We start from the raw sequence: 19,811 nt of genomic DNA on the forward strand, positions 1-19,811 counted from the left end.
ATTAATAATAGGACTCGACAGCAAACGATTTTGGGAACAAAATGAAAAGACGGCCATTTACTTAAGTCCTATTGCTTTTCTTTTACAAAAAAAAAAAATTAAATCCAGAACTTATTTAACGTTATTCAACCGCATATTAAGAAAATATTAAGTAAATAAATCAGAAAATGGAAAGATACTGAAAAGATGAATTTTTGTCTAGTAGTTGATTTAAAATTCTGTTTTGTGCATGTGTATATATTCGTTCGTTTTTATAGGATGATGACATTGATAGAAAGCTTGATCGCACAAAGCATAGCACACAGTTTGTCTTAAAAAGGCGGGGATGGCAGAATCGTAACACAAATAGTCCATTCCACAAGGAAGCCAACTCCAGGCCATCTCTCAGATTTGTTGCTCGAAAAATCAAATCAGCCTACACTCAACCTGTCAATTCAAACAGGAGAACACATAGAAAGAAAGTCTGGGCATATGTACGAAAGGCAAGAAAAGGTTATATGAAGAGTTACAGGAAAAAATACAAACGATACATGATCAGACAACATTTATACAAAAGACGGATTCGTAGGTTAAGGAAACGATTCAGAAGACGAGCAGGGAGGCGGCGGACACAAAGAAGACACCATCATCAACGTTTCCGGAAACGATATAGAAGTACCTTCAACAGACAAAGTGTATATAGCAAACGTCGTCGTATATTAAGAAAAAGATTCAGAAAAAGCATTTACAGAAGAAGAAAACACAGAAATCTCAGACAAATAGCAAAAAGTTTTAGAAAACATAACGCTAGGCAAAAAGCATTTATTAGAGCCCGTAGATCTAGGAGAATTAGAGGTAGATTAAGGAAATATAGTAACAGACTACAGAGGTATGACAGACGAATAGGTAGATTTAGGAAAAGATTTCAAAGGAGGTATGTCAAACGTATAAGTAGATTTAAAAGATATAGAAAGCATCACAGAAGACAGAAAGAATATGTAAGGCAGGGAGGTAAACATAGGAAAAGGTTTAGAAAATTCAGAAATAAATATCTAAATTTTAATCGAAGAAAAATTTTAAGGAAAAGGTCAAGATATGATCAAAGACGAAGACAAAGAAATAGAAGATTTTCTGAGGGAGAGCGAAGATATAAACGAAATTGGCGTAGGGCTCCCCTTTTCCACGGAAAAATGTCGTTTAATCAAAGAAATATGAGCAGAATGCAAGGGAAAATGGGCATCATATCAGCTCATAGAAAACGACATAACCTCAGTTTAAGTCATCGATGGAAACATGGAAGAAATAAAATTAAAAGAAACCGTGCGTTTAAAAGAAGAAAATATATCTATAAGCGGCACTTCATTCTCAGACATTACTCTAGTCGAACACGAAATTACAGGCGAGGATATGTTACTAAGAATAGATTGCAATACAGAAATAAGTATGGTCTTTACAAAAATAGATTTATTGATAAATATCCTAAATATCAATCATTTTCCAAAACCAGAAACACTTCAAAACGACACTACACCTTATATAAGGAAGTGCCATCATCTTCCACATTTCCGAAAAAGAAGAGATTGCAACAAAACAAATACTACCGAGTTGGCAATGATTTTTATTCTCATCGCAGTGATGAAGGTAAGACCGGATTAAAACAGACTTACCAAAATAAACAAACCTATGTCAAAAGTAGATACGGTTTAAGGACTCAATACAAATTATCTTCTGCAATTCATAAACAGAAAATGTATCCAGGAACAAATCCAAAAAGAAGAATACTGCCTTTTGCGGATAAAAATCAATTTCTACAAAGATTAAATTATTATCATATGAATGAAGATGACAGAGGAGAACTAAACAATTACCAAAAGTTTCATCCGCTCTTGAAAGTCAGAAGTGATTCAAAAAGGCAATATCAATATTTGACTGATATTCAAAAAAGAACAGGCAATGCCAATTTAAAAACTAGATCACATTCTTATGGATTGGAAAGAAACTCGAGTACTAGTTCAAGATTGAAATTGAAAGTCATGAAAAGTAAACAGTATGTCAAAGTGAAACAAAGAAACTATGGACAATTGATAGAAAGAGAAAGAAAAGAAACTGAGAAAACTACCACTGCTTCAACACCACACCGATGGATTTTAGAGGAAACTTAACATTCTTATATCCGCTATTAAAGCTAATTATTGCTTTTCATACAATACGAAAGATGAACTATGTAAAGCACAAAACGTCTACTATTTAGCAGTATAGAACTACAAATTCGTGTCATATTATCTTTGTAGAAAAAAATCAAGTAAGAAATAAATAAAATAGTAATTCAGCTAATTGGGGAAAGTAATTCTTCCTTCTAAAATATATTTCTTCGTTAGGCCATTCCAAGTTTTTTCTATGTTTAGCGTCCGCGTGTGCCTTGGTTTTTTAATAAAATATATGAAAAAAACAAACAAAATCAGGAGACCTGAAATTGATTATTCTGGTCTAAATCTTTGAATTATATCATTTCCTGTAATGATCTACATATTTTTTTCATATGTGGTATATTTTAAGCATTTAGTACTTGATTTTGTTAAAGTATAGATCTAGAAAGGAGAAAAATATGATTTTTTGAAATCAAATCATTCGATTGACGTTATTTTTATTACTTTGAAGTCTGTTTTCCTTTTTTTTTTTTTTTTAGGTTTGTGTGTTTTTTGGAGTTGTTTTTGAAAGATGGGTGGACGCTAAACATAGAAAAAATTTGGAATGGCCTTATTAAAGATGTGTAGATGTGTTGTTTTACCGTCAGAGTAAAAAATAACGTTCTTCAATGTATAATTACATTGGAGGTAACAACGGTTGTTTTAAACATAATCTTTTACAGTGGCTTAAAAGATTAACACCAGCCAAGGGGAATTCAAAAGAATTTAAACATTTTACCAATGGTATATAATAAGTTTATTAATAGAAGAACTTATATTGTCTTTTTGTTGTTATTCAAATTATCGTGTAAAAATCAACAGATTTATCATAATATTGGTTATATGTAGAAGAAACCACTATTCTTACTCTTTTGAAAGGACAAGGGGCCGGTTTTTGTAGACTGAAGTCATCTTGCATGAACATAACTTGAAATGAAAAGCTTTCCTTGGCTCATGAACTTCGACATACTGGACATGTTCACGAATACATTTGTCAACGGGTTCACAGGTGCTTAAAGGTCAGCCAATATATCGGGTCTCATTTGTTGAGTGGTTAGAGCGCTGGTACGGTATGCCAGAGGCTCTAGGTTCGAGTCCCGGTTGAGACTTGATTTCTCACTACCTGTGACATTTGGTGCCCAACGTACAAATGCCCACTATTCCCTAGGAAATGCCTTACAGCATTTCCTTAACTCCTAGAATTCGAGGACGAATTTCTACAAAGATGGGAATATGTCACCGCGTTAACAGGTGCGTTTAGGTCAGTCAATATATTGGGTCTCAATTGTTCAGTGGTCAGAGCAGTGACATGGTACGCAAGAGGCCCTGGGTTCGAGTCCCGGTTGAGACTTGATTTCTCACCACCTATGATACATTGTTCCTGAGAATATAGTCGTAGAAATATGTGGGAGAAGTGCACAAATATATGATAAATATATGTAAATATTCTGGAACTAATTTTAATTATTAAACTTAATGTTTTTAATTCTGTTAAACGTTTCGAAAAAGTAATCAACACTCACCATGGGAATTTCCCAAACAGTATTGTGAAGTGGTAAATAAAATTGAAACACACTATGAGTGTCTCTCAACAATTCATGCAAATACACCGTACAATGTTCATGAACTAATTTTCTTGCAAGTTAAGGATAAATAACACAAACAAACTTTTTTTCAGTAATCGGCAATATTTCTCATAAATTTATATTGAAATTGGTAACCTGAATAATGTTTATCAGGTTTAGTGGGAGAATTTTGTAAGATTTTGTCTTAAGGTTAAAAAGTTGTGTAAAATTTTGTATAGAATTATATAGAAAGCGACAAAAAGTCACATATCTAAGCACAAAAGAAAACTTACGATTTCTTTATATTTTAGGGATTTATTACTTATATCATTTCTAATCAAAATCAGTCAAAAAAATATATATCAATCCAGGCATCAAATCTTTGTTTGTGTTATGTATCCTTGAAGAAAATTGTGGTGAATCAATGGTCAAGTGTGTATTTGCATTGTGTTTTGGAAGCCGTACATTTGAACCTGCGATTAGTAAAATCGAAGACTCTTCGATATGTTTTGACCAGTCTATCGCCATACACTCAGCATAAGTTCAGAAAATTCCGGTTATGTTCAAAAGGATTATAAAAATTGAGGACATAATGTTGAAGCATATATACGATCAAAAGAAGTCCATTATGCTCCAAGAGATTATTATGGCATTTATTCTTCTCTTGTCCAACAGCGTTATTAACCAAATACGAAGTAGTCAACCATAGTGTGTTGACACTGTATATGACACTTAAGAAAACACAATTCCGATCATTATGAACATTATTAAAAGTACTGTCAGTCACACACGGAGGAAAAACACTTCGTATATGAAGTTAATTTTTTCTGACAATGATGCTCTCAGTGAAATAATGATATTTAAAAGTAATTGAAAAATAAACAGGATTGTAATCATGTAAAATAAATTATATTTAATCAAGATTTTTCTTGACTGATTCATAATTATAAATACATGAGAAATGTAATCGATTTCAGCTGATGAATAATTAAAAATTACCGGTGTATTTTTAATGGACTATGTGTATGTTATAGTCGTTAAAATAGTTCCTTTCATGAATTTGGTTTATAGAGGTAATATATGTACGTGTAAGGATAAATTCTCCCTAGGGAAAATGTTTGTTAGGTCGTTATCAGAGACCTATATTTTTTTTAAAAGTAGTTCAAACGTCAATGACCTAGTCAGAATCTCAAATATTATAAAGCAATTATGAAAACGGTCTTGTCACAGGTAATGCACATTTAAGGCCATATATTCCCTCATTCAGAATTAAAGAAAGAAGTTAAAGTTTTTGTGAAAGTCAGACAAACAGATGGACAGTTAGAAAACGGACGAAAGTGGGAAAAAGTATATCCCTATTTCGGGGTATTGGTATTAATGGCTACATGTATAAATGACCCTTCAAAGTGTCCTCGAACCTGCTAACAGGTTTTCGACAGTGGTAAAACTTGGGAATTGGAGTAAAATCAACAAAGTACACTCTTTAAATTTGATCCATGAAATAAAAGAGTTATCATGGATAATAAAGTTTGATACATTTCTGTCAATGTTATCTTGAAATGGTTTAGTCGGAGAAAGTGCCCTTTTGAAATTTTGAATAAACTTTAGTTATTGGTAATTTGGGGGAAAATTTCATGAAAGGGGATATAACGTGATACATGTACTAGGATTAGAAATAAGTCATTTTATCAAGATTTCACACATTATATTTGTCACACTGGAATAAATTCCTTCGTGATACTGAATGGTGAATTCGGGGAATTAACTCTGGGAGTGCTGCAACTGCCAATCGGCTTCTACAGGAATATCTAATTGGAAAAATGGAAACAAAGTCCGATTTAACACAAACAGATCTTTATTGAAAGAGCTCTCGGTAGAAAGTGATTTATAAACATGAGAACATACAATTAAAACAAAATATTGACAAATTAATCACGGAATCTAGCCTGAGAATGATGTAATTAGCATGAATAAGTAGTTATATAATGTGTAACGCTTACTATAATAAATTCCATTAGATTTGATAGACTGAAATATTAAAACAAAACACACTAATTTTACCGTTGTGAGAAACCTTGTTTATATTTGATCCGGCCTAACTAACTTCTCAGACTAGAGAGCTCCGTTTAAATTAAGGCGGTACAATTCAATTCGTACAAAATATCATTCAGTTAATTCGTTTAAAAGAATTTAGAACAAAACCAAAATAAAGATATCAAGATATTTTAAAGTTAATATAAAAATAATTCAACATAACATTACGTAATAAAAAAGGTAACATTATTCTACAACTACAATATTAAGTGAAATTTATTAACTTCACACTAATTAATTAAAACAAAAAATAAAATGAGCTATCAAAAATATAAAGAAAAATCAGAATCAAAACTTTACTGATTATGAGAGGAAAAAAAAACTTTTTAATTTGATAAATATTGTCAAAAAGTTAAGTTTAAATTGATAATTTTTAAACTTTTAATGTAACAAAGATATTAAACAGTCAAACAGAGTCCAAATGATTGATATTGTTGGCCACAGAAAATGTGCAGTTTTATTTTTATTTTTACAGGCATTCGTGATACCCGAAGTTTTGAACATCAACTAGTGGCACTGAAACTTTGATTGCTATTGTTTATCTTCCAACGAAAATACTTCAGATATTCACAAAATAATATTTCCGAGCAAAACAATCAGTTTTTGATGCTGTGAATTTAAAAGCATATTTTTTAAAGTTCAGCTACGGTACTTTGAATTTTGGAATTCAAAGAATTACACAAAAAATCCTAATAATTTATTAATGATAATAACAGTATGTTAAAAATGTAACTGCTCGTGATTCAAGCCCCTATACATTTTATACTTAGGATTATTCTGTACACTTTATTTAATCATCTTCATTTTCTTTTCTTTTTTTAAGAAAGCACTACCGATCCGTTTTATTTGTATTTTTTGGCAGCGTTTACTTAACGTTACACAACTAACCTTATTTATGTCACACAATTTGTGATTCATCAACTACTTCCACTATCGTTTCACGTTATAAATCTAATGTTAACTCATACGCCCAATTCACGTACAAATAAAAACCCAAGCGAGAGAGACAGGATCGTTGTATAACGTTATTCAAGTTTCTATCCAGGAATCATGCAGCGTTTTCTAATAGTTGTTGCAACTTTGCTATTAATTTCTTTTGTTATATCATGCAAAGGTAAGTATATTGTTATATCTTCCTCTTCTTTATCTATCCATTTTATGCTTTTTTAATTTGTTCAATCTGAATTAAAATGTTTTCATAAGATAGACCAGACAGATAGACATAAAAAAGTATTTGTCCATACAATAAACCACGATATTCCACAGCAATGTTCATCCCCTAACGCCAATTGTTGACCATCATGAAAATGCGCATGTCTTCAGCATCTTTTTTTCTTTTTATAATAATTAATTTTTCAAGACTTACAATTTTTTATACTATATAAGTATAAACATTTTCTTAAACCATACGTGTACTACGTTTTTTTTTAAAGTAATTCATAAAAAGGATGACTTAGTTTCCCATAGTGAAAAAAAACTGCTCTCAGTACTTTTCATTTCAATGAATTTGTTTCGAAGAAAAGAGAATCAATTTCACAGCAAAAAGCTCTCCGTATATCGTAGGACTTTCACAGTCTTTTTAGCTGTTAAATAACTTTGGGTGAACTCAGCCTAGAATCTGATTTATTTAAACTCAGACAGAAGAATTCCCGTTCATCAAAAATTATACTGTTTTAAAGGTTTTGAATATTGTTTTTAGTTTCAAGAAATTTTTAAGGAGTATTTCCTATGGACGTTCCTAATCTGGCTGCGATCATTAAAAAAACTGGTGATATACCTTTTCCATAATCATTTAATTATATTAAACTATATTACGTTGAAACTAAAGCGGTTTGCCTACTTTGAACCAATAAAATCTGGGGTGTGGAAACATCTAACCTTAAACTTTAAGGCCGACAATAATCCAACCCCATACATCTCGTTCGTGTCCACAGATTGGAAATGAAGATCATCATTGTTAGGAAATGCCTTTTACGTTTCCTGATTTTGATGATATGCCATGATTTTTGTTATTTGATACACGCTCACACACAGAAATAGTGTTTGTTTTTAATCATTTTATACTTCATTGTGCCTATGTTAAGGTGCCTATACTCAACATTCTTGACAAGAGAAACCTACCTAAAGCAATATCCTTTTTGGATAATTAAGTAGAACTTCAGCACAAGTGACGTAGCTCGATTAGATGACTATTATATTTTTATCATTGTTAATATAGTATTTTTGTCTGTTCTGCAGGAAACGCCCTTTACAGACAGACGGTAAGTTGACCTCTTTATTCTTTAGTTACTAATATCATGTGCAAGATAATGTAAACACATGTGTATTAGTGCACTCAAAATGAAGCGCAAACCTCTTCTTCAACTGATTAACGCAATCATGCGCATTTGATTTCTATCATATATTAGCGTGTACATGAATTAGCGGACAAAAAGCGAAGTGTAAGCACTCCAACACATATAAGTGTGTTAAGAGAAACTACATGTATTTCACGGCTTTTTGGTATATTTTTGTTTTTATAATACTGCGGGACGTACGTGGAGACAGGTCTGACAGATGAGACGGTTTAAACCGGGGTCCCGAAAAAGATCCCTTACTGTTCAATGGCCCTCTGTGCCGAGTATAGGTCTAAATTTGCAGCCCTCCAGGGGCATGTGCTGGCGTCTCCAAAGTGGAAAATTCTCGAGAGGGGCGTTATACAAACAAATAATCAGGAAATATGGTGTCTCTAGGCAAAACTTAAAGTTTGAAAAAATTAAAGTAAATTAAAATAAAAAAGGATGTCGATATGATTTCTATTTTTTCTATGTATTGGTTTATACTGGTTATTTTCAGGTCAAAGACATTGATGGAAAGCTTAATCGTGCAAAACGTAGTGGGTTCCTTTTATTGATGAAGCGTCGATCAGCAAATCGTTATGGCACCACGTCGTCATATAATAATCAATATGGAACAACATCTTATTATAATCAATACGGAACTACACGTAATTATAACAGGTTTGTAACTCAAATTTGCGAACCGCCATATAGTCATACTATACATTCATTGACAGTGATAAAATGACAGGATAGGAACCTTTTTCCAGGTTAACATGAGAATGTAATGGAAAATTTGAACGGTAAAATTTAAATCTAGAAGGTTAAGATGTACAAAGAAAACAAGGATACACAATCCAATTCATCGAGGTTTTCAGAAACGATTTAGAAATCGTTTAAACAGACATCATATACATCGTAGATTTGGAAAAAGTTTAAAGAAACGTAGATACAGATCAAGATCACACAGAAATTATCATGATCGATGAGCACAGAGCCTTATAGGGAATAGAAATACACAGAGAGCATATAGTGCACCCAATGGTAGACTTAGAAAGTAATTGAAAAAGCATAATAGTAGAAACAGAGAGCTCAGAGTAATGGTAAACAAGTCGGTAGAATTAGAAAAAAAAATGCCTATGACAAATTAAAGGTATCAGGAGATAAATACGTTAATGACACATGGATATAAACAATCTCGTTTAATTAAAGTCAACATTTTGTAAATTTTATTTTATTTTTTAAAAAAAGGTAATTAGCAAATCACCGATAAGTCTAATTTATAATTTTCCTCTGAATATATCAATAATTCACAAGAATTGTTTTTCGAAAATGAAACATGTTTTTCTAACATTCATTAGTTTAGACAGCACAGAATTGTTTCGTCACTAATTTAATCTTTTCTTTTGCAGTGGATGAGAAATTTAAACACCAACCGTGGGGGCATTTATGAAAGATATATCAAGTGTATGAATTATATTAATCCAACTATTCAAATAAATCATATAGATTGAAGTATTCAAAAATAGTTTTATTTTATTCTTGACATAAGTAAGTAATTGAAATATGAATGTACTTTTCTTTTTAATGTTATATTTTCGAGGAAAGGATATAATACATGAATTTTAAAAATGTAATGATTACAACAAATTAACGAAACCTTTCCCTTTGTAATGAAATCACGCATGTTTTTCTCGTTTCAATGCCCTGATAGTTGAAAACAAGTTTACTCTTAAGCAGAAGAACAGTTTTTTGAGGAAAACGCCCCTGTATTATATGTTTGTTATAATGACATTTTTGCAAAAGCAACCTATCATTGGATAATATTTTGACTGAGGTGTTTCGAACAAAATATTAGTCCATTGTTTTTCTACAAATTTTGTGAGTACGAATTAATTTGTTTATCTGATCAATACAGAGAGGGCACGGCAGGTGTGACCGGTCATCAGGGGAAGCGTACTCCTCCTACATGTATAAGCTATTATGCACAGGGGTAAATGATTTTGCCCTGTTTCCAGTTTGTATTGTATATGCTCTAATTTCTTAAAATTTCTAAACATCACGGTAGCCCAGTCGGTAGATCGCTGGCTACGTAATTAGAAGGTTGTGGTTCATACCTCGACCCCGACCCTCGATTTATTTTTTGTTTATTGTTTAACGTCCCTGTTGAGAATTTTTCACTCATATGGAGACGCCACCACTTGCCGGTGGATAGTTACACATTTTGACCTATACTCGGCACTCAGGGCCATTGAGCAGTGAGGGATCTTTTTCGTGCCAGCACCTACTGCGACAGGGTACCTGGGTTTATACGGTCTCATCCGAAGGACCGGTCTTCACGCCCCACAGTGGGATAAATCGATTTTTTAAAAAAAGAAGCAACTGTTCCTTCGCAAAGAGCTAGGCACTTAAAGCTTAAAGTTGTGGGTCATTCAGTTCAGCATTGAAACCTGAGGCATCTGGCAAAGCAGGCGTTGGTACGATAAAGAAATCTCACTGGTCAGTGGCCCTGAGTGTCTAAATTTTAAGACCTTCACGGGTGTATTGTTACGTATCTATATGAGTTAAAGATTCGCGAATGGGACGTAGAACTACAAACAATCAATCAATAAATCTTACAATTTCTTTTATAATTTTATTTGGAAAGCGAGCTAAGAGAATTGTGAGATTGATGTGTTATATTTTCTTATTTTGCTTTTATTTTCCTTTTCGTATGGTCATTTTTCGTTTCGAGAGTTATTTAATCAAAACGTTTAATTTAATAAAAGCAAAGCCATGAGAAGACAATAATACTGGGTTGTGTAAATGAAAAGATGCTTTAATACTGGTGAGAATAAATAAAAAAGATAGCCTAGCTAGGTACATGTATGTGATCCCACCTCTGGAATTTTCAGGTGTGACAGTCTGTATTTTTACCTTTTTCAAGATTGCATTAGTAAGATTGTTCACTGTTTGTTATTTTCACCATTTTCATTAGTATACATCTATGCTACAAAAGATTCTATACTTTTGATAGTAACAACACGACCTAAAATAAAACTTCATCCTTGTGCAAGAGCTATCAATGAAATATTTATAGTACTTTTGAAGAAAAAAAAAACAACCATTATTTTTATTCAAAACGAAAATACACACGACTTTTTCTAAGGAAACCTAAGATACTTATATTTGATTTGAAAGATCAATGAATTTCTTATGAACAAATAGAATTCATGTGTCTGAATTTCTTAATTTTATGATATGGGTATTGAGGAGGGAGAAGAAATAAGTGGGTTTTTTTGGATTCTAGTTCTTGATGTGAGTCAAGCTCTCGGAAACGTTAACAAGATTCTTCTCATTCTTCCAGTAATAATGCTTAAGAGCGATGTTTCTTTCGGTCAATTACCTACAGGTGTATCAAAAGCATGTATTAATTCAAGAAAACCCTTCTCCCGTACTATTTTGTATTGTAACACGTGGATCGTTCATTATGCACAGTGAATGATTCTCACCAAATAGCACGTATTCGAAGAAATAAAATAGTGAAAGTGAAAGTTTCCCGTGACCTTTCAAAAAGAGCACACACCTTTTCCGTTGAAGATGGCTATTCTATCAAGGACAAGTTTCAGACTTTTTGCATCCTTTGTTTTGGTAGTCCTTTGTTGTACTTTTTTCTTCGCAGAAAATGCAAATGGTGAATATTTTAAGTTGGCCTGAAAACAATTTCTTTGAAATGTAATTTAAGAGAAAAATGTGACAGCTTAGTTATCATCGTACTGATAGAATATTTTTCGATTTACTAACAGGTTCATACGTAAGTACCTTTTTACATTATTATTTCATTATTTGTAGGAAATTAAAATTTCATATCCCAAATATTTTGATTGTTTCTTAATTTTTCAAATGTATGATAAAAGATAAGCCAATATCGAAGAACAAGAAGAGTGAATCCTGGGTTTCGTGTGCGCGTGCGCAGCTATAGTAATCACGTGCACCGTCCCCATGTTATTTCCAGGGGTATAGGACAAGAAGGAAGATTTACAAGCGGGTTACTATCGGGCCAATCAGGGTGTCTAGACCCCGGCGTGTATCTTACAAACCCCAGCCTGTGTCATCTTACAAACCTCAGCGTGTCTCCTCGTCCAGGAAGGTCGTGTTTTCAAGGCGATATGGACATAGGTAAGGAACTTGATGTAATCTTCTTAGCTCACTCCAAAACAGTTCACAACTATGTCTCAAGACAAAAAATGGGAAATGACAAATTTTCATTAATGTGTTTGTATTTAAATAATTTGAAAGAGCTGCACTTGAAAATAATCATTAATTAATATATATCGAAATATGGACACAATTCTGCTCACAATTAATAGTCCTGAAGTCAGTTCTAATTCTTCAAACATATCACTCAAACCACAGGAGTTCGCGTACCTATCAATTTAACCGAAATTTTCAGTAAATAAAGAAAATACGTAATACCTATAATAATAACACAAGGAGTGCAACGCATTCCAGGTCACCGGGGAACCCCTCCTTTAATATCGAGGCTGCCGCGCAATGAATTTTCAGTCGAAAATTATAAAACACAAACCATTCTTTTCGGAAGGAACCATTCTTTATGTCTGTTAATGCATACGATTTGAAATGCCTGTTTAACAACAGTAGCAGTGACATTTCTCAACGACTTCGCTCAAACGTTGGTTGTCCGCGACGCCATTACGTGACGTAATACGGGCGCGTCGGTTTACCCAAAAGGAACATATAATGCCTGAAATGAACAATCATATACAATATGATACCATAGTAAGCTTTTAACTTGTAATACGAGTACTTGTTTGTCTATTGTGAAATATATATAAAATATATGAAACATTTTACATAATAAGTTAGCAGTGGTATTTAAAAGATTTGTGGGGCATTAGGCGAGGGGGGGGGGTTCAATACACAACTTACGGTTAATAAATCTAAATTTTTATGTATAGATAGAAAAATATGTGAATAATTTGGGGGGCTGAAGTCATCTTCATTCTTTTTCTAAAATACTAAAAAAAATAATTGCCCGTGAATCTTTATAATTGATTATTAACTTAAGTATACTGAAGTACTCCTTGTTGTCTTGACCTTTTAGACATTGAACAGATATATGTTTTCCAACCCTTATTGAATTTATTCAGTGTAGTATGTTAAAAATTAAGCATATATTAATACTAGATTACGTTTAAGGTGTTAAAAAAAACTTGAAAGCAGGAAGTAGAGGGGGGGGGGGGGGTTCCAATCCAAGTTAATGTTTCTTCAATTTTGGCGAGGAAAAGTAAATAAAGGAAGAACGAAAAAATTATTCAACAATCGTATACTTTGAGAATTTAATCAGTACTATCGCGGAAGATGGCGTACCCATCAATTGAAACGAAATTTTCAGTAAATAAAAAACCTATTACATACTTATTTTTAAAAAAAAAACGTAACACTTATAATTTGTGCTCATGCTCACCTGAGCAGAAGGCTCAAGTAAGCTTTTCTGATCATTATTTGTCTGTTGTTTTAACAAGAAAAAAGAGGTCATTTCATAAGTATCTATATATGTGGAATGTATTTACGTACAAGTTGTCGGGGGAGGGGGGGGGTCGATATTCAAGAGTTGTTCAATCGCTGGACGTGCGCTTCCATTTTACTTTTATTTATTGAATATATGATTTTATCACTCACAATTTTGTTCACATGCATGCAGTGTTACATTATTAAATAATTCATTTTACACATACATGTACAGACCCTCGCACACTTCATGCAAGAATACCAAAAAGTGCCCAAAGCATTTTTTGAAATGATGTTTCAAATGTCAAAAGGAAATGATAATTATCTTTTAGGAGAAAGACAGTGCTCAGAACATTTCCCTGTTACGTTCAAATCATTTGTCTACTGGGAGTACATGTAATTCATTTTGATTTCTTATATGTATCATTTTGTACGTTGTATTCTTCACATTATTTACACCTGTATGTAAAAACGGAGAACTGTTGAATTGGTTTGTAGAAGATTCATATCGTACATGACCTTAAATTATAGAAATTTCCATATTATTATTCATCTCTGGCATTTTTTTTTTCTTTTTGAGTAGATCAACGCACCCATTATAACGTCACGTAATGGCGTCGCGGACAACCAACGTTTGAGCAAAGTCGATGAGAAATGTCACTGCTACTGTTGTTAAACAGGCATTTCAAATCATATGCATTAACAGACATAAAGAATGGTTCCTTCCGAAAAGAATGGTTTGTGTTTTATAATTTTCAATTGAAAATTGATTGCGCGGCAGCCTCCATATTAAGAGAGGAGTTCCCCAGTGACCTGGAATGCGTTGCACTCCTTGTGTTATTATTATAGGTATTACGTATTTTCTTTATTTACTGAAAATTTCGGTTAAATTGATAGGTATGCGAACTCCTGTGCTCAAACCAAGTGCTTTCTACAACATGTCTATCTTTTTAGTTGTCTTGTTGATAATTTATGCATGGGTGCATAAATGTATAATTGGATTTCAAAAATAATTAACGCGTTTTTTTTCATACATTTATACATTAAAAAATCTTATAACTCAGTTCACAGCAAGTTTTTTCTTTAATTTGTTTTATATATTTGTCATGGAATTTGTGTAAATATAATTAAAAAAAATTACGATTACCACGATGAGTTTCTTCCATTTTAAGGTAATAAAAACCCTGACACTTTATTTAGTTACTTATTTTTTTTCTTATACAGGGTTTACTATAACAGGGCTGTCCGTCCTTTCCCCGGAAGTCAGACTAGTCACAGAAGAGTCAGTTTTCGGCATCTACTGCCCCCTATTTATCTCCCGCCAATTCTCCCCACTGGTTGTGGAGGCACTTGTGGGAGGAACGCAGTCTGCTTAGGGGGACACACTTGTGTATGTCGTCCTACATACAAAGGAAATCCCCTCACTGTCTGTCATCCGGGTATGCAATTAAAAAATAAGGCATCCTTTTAAAACTTTTATCGGGATGTTAAGACGGGTTGGTCATGTGATCAAATCCCTTAAAGCTCGAAGGGCTTTATGGTATATTTGATAACGTACCCATCCGTATTTTCATCCCGATAAATGTTTAAAAATGACACCTTATTACTTATTTTTACATTTGTGACTGATTAATAACAAATACATGTATTTGAAAACTATACTTTTAAACCCATGAAATTATTTATTTTTTGTAAACCTCATCGGAAGAAATTGAATGTGTTAGGTGCGTCGAACACTTATGACGTCACTATGAAATTACGTTGATCGTTTATCACTGATAATGACTTAACAATAAATCTATGTTCTTGTGACGAATTTGTTTATACACAGGCTTAAATAGTGTATTATTGATACTGAGCTGGAACAGTAATCAGGAAGATTTTTTAAATACGCAGGTAGGTTAAGGTTTCCCGTAGAATATGACAGTGCACTCTGTGCCTTCACATCTCTGAACTACCAAAATATGACGTCATAATGGAAAATGACGTCAGGTCACTGCAAATTTGAGGTGTTATGACGGGGAGAGTGTCATGAACTTTACACTTTATTTCAAACTGCATGTAAAATGCTAGATAGCTATTGCAAAATTCACGGGTCGTTAAAGGTTTTTTAAGTCTTATATGTCCGAATATTTTAAAAATACACCGCTTACCTACCCTTGATTGAAATTCATCATGTTCAAAATGCTTATGAAAAAATATACTTTTGAAATGTACTCTGTTTTATACCCGTGGTTGGAGGTAGAATTTATTTTGTGTGTATAAAAGAGTCTGGCGCAGGTGATTAATGAGGATTAATCTGAGAATTTTTGTGGAAATCTGTAAGAAGAGGTTGTTCTCTAACTGAATCTTGCTTGGGAAAAATGTGTGTTGACTTTGTTTTAATACAGATTACGATATTGTGTGGAAAATACCCTCAAATTTGTAGGTAAGTTGAATTTCTCAGGAAATATTTTGTACCCAAGTAATACTATGACTTTTCCCAAGCACATTTCGGATACACAAGGATACGATGAGTTTATTTATATAACAAAATGTTAATAATTATTGTGTTAATCAGCTGCGCCGAAGCGATTTATATGAAACACTTCAAAAAATTATAAATGACCGTCACGTGATCAACAAAGTCATGTGATATCATAACAAATATGCTAGTATATAGCCGAGGAAACCCTTCATATAAATTGGAAGTACTAAAGTTCAATACTTATAAATTAAAACCAAAACCGACCTCGCAATGACATATTATGTTCTGAGCGCATTTTAAAGCTTCGGGAAGTCTTAACATAGCTGCGTACTGGGATACTTAAACTTTGGTTAATATTCAGGGTTATGTGACCGGTTTTGAAACTTTTCTGACTAATAAGATCCGGTAAACGGTTGCCATCCCTTGCTCTAAGTGATAGTATCAAATATACGTAGGTGTAATAAGAATTGTACTGTGAAGACGAGTTTCTTCGTCTTCATCGCGTCTTCCTCTCTATCGTCTCTGCTTATTTAGCATATCTATCGAATTTGCTGATTTTCTCTTGCTGACATAAGTTCCTTAAGTTTAAACTTATGCTGTTGGATATCCAACCTCATGTCGACAAAATCAGTGATTTGGTCGTCCATAATGCAGAAAATCCAAGTTAAATCAGGTATATTCTAGTGAGATTAATGTGAAAAGCTGATCAGCCATTGTCGCTTTTGACGTCACACAGTCACGTGATTGCTATCTAATTAACTTGGTTTTTTTTTTAATTCAGGGTTTTCATTTGAATCCATTAGTGTTTAATTACCCTCACACGTTCAAGTCATTCAAGAATAAAATGTTGTGGTTTTTAGTAAATTGACATTTCAGGCGGCGGTCCTTGTGGAAATAGATGTGGGATCCGCGCTCGCTGTCTTACCAACACAGGGAAGTGTGCGTGTAACCCAGGGTATTATGGAAACCCACTAGTGGCTTGCTTTCCAGGTACATTATGTTTTAATAGTTTTCGAGTTGCTAATTTGCTGGTCTGCATATTCATTGGCAACTTAAACTTATGTTCGCTTTGGCTTCTATCTTAGCCTTATTTGCCATGAATGAAGTCCTCATTATTTGCTTTTCATAAAGGTTACAGGTGCCGACGAGGTTGTGGTGCTAATGCCATTTGTGACGAACGTCGCGGAATCTGTAAATGTAGACAAGGATACATAGGGAACCCCCACTACCAATGCGTATCACGTTTGTATCATTTTTTCGTACCAGATATGCTTCATAAAAGAAAAAGATGCACCTTGATTTTCATTTAACTTTGATACATTTACGTTGTTAAAGTTTTTTTAAATCAAACATGGAACTCCTTAAGACAACTAAATTTAGTTTGAAGTGACATTTTCAATTCAAAATAAGAGAATGTTTGTACATGTTTTTATACAGTTTCTTCAAAGGCAAAAATGCCCTAAATTCATAAAGAAGATATTTTTTTATTATGGCTTTAGTTTAGTTTATATTTAGTTTAGTTTATTTTTTTGATTGTGGCTTTAGTTGTCGGATGCCGAGGTGGTTGTGGAGCTAATGCTTACTGTGACCGAGGTCGACACGCATGCGTGTGTGTCAAAGGGACGGGGCCCAATCCTGTAACAGGCTGTAAACCAAGTTTGTATATTCATGCACAATCATATATCCATACACTAGACAAAATTCTTATACTTGAATTGATCATTTGCCTGATCGGTACTAGTATATATTATATGCCATCTTTTTCAAAACTGTTGGATTGAGAAATGTCTTAGTGTCATGATAAGACCTTTAAAGGACCTTAATAGTCACCCAGTGCCTTGGTGTCCCTTTCAAATCTACCCAACTTCCGGTTGCCCCAATTTTGTGGAACAATCTTAAAATTATTGTGCGATGCTTATTTAATGCCGTCGCTATCTATAGTAAACATTTATATGATTGTTGATTCATGTGCAACAATTTTTCATTAGAAGAATGAATAATCATTTAATTGTTTTAATTTTTTACAATTTTTTCCAAAAGAACCCCCTGCAGACACCATACTGACTGTCTTGGCACGTTCTTCTAGGGTCAAACGCCGCATACTGTGTAGCTTTTATCCAGAGTTTTTAATTAGTACAAACATAAAAACACTACCACATAGAAAAAATAAAAATTTATCCCACCAAAAGAGTATGGACACGATTTTATTTTTTTTCTTTGAAATGGTTACGCTTCAGTAAACATTGTTGTTATTTATCAGTTAAGACATTTAAATGCCTCATTTTTTTTTAATTAAAGTAACATAATTATATATATATATATATCAAAAACATCATAACCAAGTTTTGAAAAGAAAGATATTTATTTATTTAGATGGTGCGTTAGCAATTTTGTCTAGTGTATATCTCGATAAAAATCAAATAATACAGAGGGAGGATTTGTAATCAAATAAAGTGCGCATATTTCAAAATATTACTCTTTGTGTGCTTTTCAGCATTCTAGTAAATGAATGATCAGTTGCTAAAATAGAAAAAAAAATACAGAATATAAGTTTCGATCAAATAGAAAACATAGGTATAGCAGCAGACATTTAGTATTGTTTTGTTTTTATTTTTAGGGGATTGAAGTCAAATATGAATGCATGAGGGAACACAGCTATAAGATAATAAAAAATGTCCTTATATATGAAGAAATTTGTTTTATCTAGTCCAACATTCAATATTGTAGTAATGTTTAAAAAAAATCTTTATTTTGATATAGGCATAGAATTTGCTATATCCATAAAGAATTGTTGAATTGTTGAATTCCTTTAACAATCTTACAGGAAATGGATGTAAGAGACGCTGTGGATCAAATGCTTACTGTAATGAGAATACACTGCGATGTCAGTGTCATCGCGGATTCAATGGAAACCCTTACAAGTCATGCGTAGCTTGTAAGTTATTTTTTGTTAATGAAAACACAGTTGAATCCAATTTATTCACTTGATTAAAAGGTTTATTTAGTATGAGTAATAGAAGTTGCTACATTTGGAAATAATGACTGAAAAATACAAAAATTGTATACAACCTAATTCTTGTAGATGTAGGTTATTGTAAGGGAGAGATATGACAGTATACTGGCTGCAAAATGTGAACTATGTATTTTATTAGATGTCCTCTTAATTATCTGAAACATTTTTATTCGCAGAAGATTAAATCAAAAGAAAGACAAATGTTTTCGAGGAGCAAAAATAAACAGATTAGTGAAGCCTTTTCGTTATTCTATGTTTTTTTATGAGTTCAACAATTGTTCTTTCTTAGTGCCATGTGAAGGACGATGCGGAAGACATGCGGAATGTAAGAAGGGCGCATGCGTATGTATCAGAGGATATGCTGGAGATCCCTACTCCAAATGTTTCTATATTCAAGGCTATGGAAGATAATCTTTGAAAAGCACAAAATTTGTTTCCAAATTGATTTCTTTGGAATTTAAAAATAAAATAAGTTTATAATTTGACATTATCTTTTGAATTTATTTAATGAAACTACCTTCTCAAAAATCTCGTGTTTGTGTTAACGTTGTTTAACTGTATACTCCAAGGTAAAAAAAAATGCTCTAGACGATAAGTCGGATGACAAAGAACTTGTAATCAATAAATAAAATCTAGTTCGTATTTTCAGATGTAACTTACTCATCAAAGCACTGAAAC

The 19,811-nt window shown here is 32.9% G+C and overlaps 1 pseudogene; it reads left to right on the forward strand.

The window, feature by feature from the left end:
• Positions 1–11,382: 11,382 nt before the first annotated feature.
• Positions 11,383–19,544, forward strand: LOC133198087 (tenascin-X-like; annotated as a pseudogene).
• Positions 19,545–19,811: the final 267 nt, after the last annotated feature.

The sequence above is a fragment of the Saccostrea echinata genome, unplaced genomic scaffold (genome assembly GCF_033153115.1).
Source record: "Saccostrea echinata isolate AGI-Se365-2 ecotype Australia unplaced genomic scaffold, CSIRO_AGI_Sech_v1 ptg000033l, whole genome shotgun sequence".
NCBI classification, from domain to species: Eukaryota; Metazoa; Mollusca; class Bivalvia; order Ostreida; family Ostreidae; genus Saccostrea; species Saccostrea echinata.